General features: G+C 26.0%; 1 long non-coding RNA gene across 3 annotated transcripts; it reads right to left on the reverse strand.

The window, feature by feature from the left end:
• Positions 1 to 570: 570 nt before the first annotated feature.
• LOC148236320 (uncharacterized) lies at positions 571 to 3885 on the reverse strand. 3 transcript variants are annotated; one of them, XR_015809152.1, is made up of 3 exons: positions 1589 to 3885; positions 1477 to 1520; positions 571 to 1395 (listed from the first exon to the last, which is right to left on the reverse strand). It is a non-coding gene; the product is annotated as an uncharacterized LOC148236320 (long non-coding RNA). The 3 variants fall into 3 exon arrangements; XR_015809151.1 differs by having other exon boundaries at positions 571 to 1231; positions 1477 to 3885; XR_015809150.1 differs by having other exon boundaries at positions 1477 to 3885.
• Positions 3886 to 4178: the final 293 nt, after the last annotated feature.

The raw sequence follows: 4178 nt of genomic DNA on the forward strand, positions 1-4178 counted from the left end.
GCCGTCGCTTCCGGACGCGCATAACTTTAAACGAAACATTCTCCGTTCAATTATCTACTCTGTAAATCGTATCGCTTTGTATTAACGGTGTGTAACAATACACGTAAACAAAGGAAATATATTTAATTATAATAATAAATAATATTAAAAATTAAAATTGAATTTGTTCCGATTGATTTTCGAGCCGCCGGTAATGCGTTCTGTTGTTTCGACCAATCAAAAATAAGCATTCAAATATTCAAATAGCGTCGACCAATGAAAAATAAGCATTTAAATTCAAATAGACAGTACCGTGACAACACTTTTAAATAATTATTATTTAATAATAAAATTTTGCTACGCGACAATAATTTTCATTAATTCGTCATTTGACTGAATAAAAATTAAATATATACATAATGCGTTGAGGATTAGAAGAATACATTGATTAAACTAGATAAACAATCATAAAATAATCTTCGTAATGAAATTTTCAAATTTTGAATTCCCGGCGACGGGCTCCGAGGCCTAAAAGTGAGTTTTTGCTTTTATAAATAATCGGATTGCAAATTAACTAGGTGTGTTATAACTATGAAAATTAAATATATACATAATGTATTGAGGATAAGAAGAATACATTGATTAAATTAGATAAACGATCATAAAACAATCTTTGTAATGAAATCTTCAAATTTTGAAATCCCGTCGCCGGGCTCCGAGGCCGAAAAGTGAGTTTTACTTTTATATTACATTAACATTATCATTGCTTGCTGATTTAATACACATATACGTTAGATTTTAAGAATTTTAAATTAACCAGTTATGTTTTAAACATGAACGTGTAATATATCCTTAGTATGTGAGGATTGAAAGTTAATGTCGATCAAATCAGCGCTGTCGGACAGCTTATAAATGTGTAGTTTCTTGGATGTTATCTAATAAACGTCATTTTACAATGATTATAAATATGTGATTGCATACCTGGAATAATCGATAGCCAAAATATCTAAGAGTGGGTTATTTTTAATTCCGATGTGGCAAAATAGGTACAATTTTTGTTCTGTGCCATCATTCCTCTTTCTGAATAGCCAAATTTAAGATATTCAGTTACATCAAACTTATGTAGTATGTTCTTTATAAAAAGATAATACTTGCTGACAGTGACTTCAACACGAGAAGATTAACTCTTTGTTTATATATACCAATTCTACGTTGTAGCCATATAGGTCATCAAATTGTTCCATCATTGCTTCTGAAAAATAATTAAAAAACAATAAGACTCCTATCACGAGTAAACATTGAACACATTATTACTACTAATATAATCCATAAATTAAATTTAAACGACAACCAAAGAACACAATTGATGGATGTACTGTAGAGGATTAAACACGTAGATTGGCATCTTTTCATCTTCTACAAAATTGTCACAATATGTCATATATTTTTTATTATTACTAGCATTGCAATATGTTTAATTAACTTCGGTATGTATACCTTTAATTGCCAAATCACCGCTGTTTGTCTTTTAATATTAGATCCTGGAAAGTCAATAGTAATTTTGTTAGAATAACCGTGTTATATTATTCATTTATAACTAAACACTTACTGGCACACCCGCAATTTATAGTTTTGTCTATAATTTCAAATGCTGCATCACTTGAATCATCTTCAATTGTCACTTTGTAACAAAAATCCCGCGATTATAACATATTTCTTGCCAGATCTGACAGAAGAACTGTCAAAGCAAATTTGGGAAGTCCCGCGCTTGAGAACGAACTAAATTGATTTTAACGAGCGAAATTGATTTTAACGAGCGAAATTTATTTTAACGATTTAAATTGTATAAAATTTATTAAAATATGTATAAAAATCATCAAATACAAAAAAAAATGTTTTTTAAAATATTTTTTTAGTTTATAGATTTAAAATATAATATAAATAATGTGGATATGTATTAGCTTCTCTATACAGAAAAAATATGTACCTAAATTTTGGCGAACGTTGGCAATTTAAAGTTTTAGTTTTTAGAGAATTTTTAAAACTTTGCTTTAAAAAGTCAAAAAGGGGCAAAGTTTCAAAAAAAGTACTATTCATTACTAACCAACTACTAAGCGCACAGTATTGCAAAAATCCATCTTACTGACGCCTTTGAAACTAAACTACACAAAAATGTATAACACTAATTTAAATATTTTTTAAATTAAAAGTTTCAGAATAAAATTTCAATATTTATTCAAAATATTTTTTTCAACATTAAAAATATTTTTTATTTTATTATGGATTTTAAATATTAATCATTTATTATAGATTTTAAATATCATTAGTTCATTATTAATTTTAAATATAGTGAAAACTTTTTACACTCATTAATTATTAAAATATATAATGCTGCGCAGAAAAACATTTACTTTAAAAAATATGTAAATCAAAATATTTTTTAATCAAAAAAGACAAAGGTTTCAAAATTATTAATATTTTCAAAACGCACTTTTGGTCTAAAGTAACAGATTAGGTGCTTGATATCTTTAGTTTATTGTTTCTTTCTCATTAGTAAATGTAATTAAAAACTGACTTTTATATTTACACATAAAACATAGAAATATTTTTTTTAAATTATAAAGTAACTTATGATGTCACCAAAAAACTTTTTTATTACGAAAATTTAAATTTATGATATAATTGTGTTATGCAGCGTTAAAACTGGCACTCAAACACATAAAATACCCTAAAACACAATCAATGACTTATAATCACTCACATTGCACTAACTTTATATGATCGATTGTGTTGTTGCGTTAGTAAGGTGTAACAAAATATTTTTTCATATCAGTAATATTTTTGAGCGGATGTGTAGCCGATGCTATTTATTATAATTATTTATTAAACTGTAAACCTACTTTTAAATGATACAAAATGTTACGTTTCAATAATATTTTTTATGTTGAAAACATTTTGATATTTTTTGTTTTATTAATATTTAGTAAAGTTACAAACCTATTTTAAAAAATAATACAACGAAATCTCTTTGTAACGAATACCGAAATAACAAAATTCCCAGTATAACGAATCTTTAATTTGTCCCCTAAAAACTTGCATACAAAATGTTTTCATTATAACGAAGACTAATCTCAGTATAACGAAATATTTTGATCCAAATTTAAGAATGACGTTGCAACTTTACACAATATTTCTCCACATTCAGTTCGTCCTTGACTTGGTGTGTGACAGATGTGTTCAAAAGCAATATTTACAGGTGTTTCGCTGACCCTCAAACTTTTTTTATAAAACATTTTTTTCACAAATTTTATTGTGTTTCATACATTTTCCTTAAACAAGGACAAAAAACGATCTGTCAACCTTATAAGAGGTTATTTTGATGCTGTAGTAATATAGTAATTTAAAATAAAATAAAAATATATGATCTTCCCTACATTCAATATAACGTATTTTCAGTACACCAAAATTTATTCATTGGTTTCGTGAGCTTCGCTGTATTGAAATTTCATAGTACAATTTTTAATTTATTATTATCTAGCCAAGTTTTAAACCTATTCATAAATGATATACAATATTTAGATTTATCATTAAATATCTAAGTTTTAATATAACGATAAAATCTAACGTTGTAAATCTAATAAATAATATAAAATGTTTTCTTCTGGAAATATTTAGTCAAGTTGTAAACCTATTTTCAAATGAATTGAAAATGTTAAGTAGTTTTTTATAGATTGAACTATTTTGTCTATCATTGAAAATCCTAAATAGTAATGTCCAATTTGAACCATTAAATTTAAAAAAATGTTTTAAAAAATCAGAACGAAGCAAAAATTATATTTAAAACCCAAAAAGTTGAGGGTCCGGTATTCGCACACTCGCTAGCTATCGGTACCTCACGATAGTGAGGTACCGACAGCTAGTTGATTTAAATTTTAACATGCATATTATGTTTTTGTCATATTTTTTTAACCTTTTTTTTTAGACAAATATTGTTGAAATTTACTTTATACTTAAACCTAGTTCTAATATTAAAATATTTTGATCATCAAAACGATTTGAATCAATCTTTATGTAGTAAGACAAAAGGTCTGTATGAATCGCTATTTATATGTACTCAATAACTAAATCATTTAAAAAAAATTTTTTTTTTACAGATATGGAAAATAATAAAACGATGTTTTTTATACACATATTCGCTG

The sequence above is a fragment of the Plectrocnemia conspersa genome, unplaced genomic scaffold (assembly GCF_051122295.1).
Source record: "Plectrocnemia conspersa isolate PC_06_02 unplaced genomic scaffold, ASM5112229v1 ptg000003l, whole genome shotgun sequence".
NCBI classification, from domain to species: Eukaryota; Metazoa; Arthropoda; class Insecta; order Trichoptera; family Polycentropodidae; genus Plectrocnemia; species Plectrocnemia conspersa.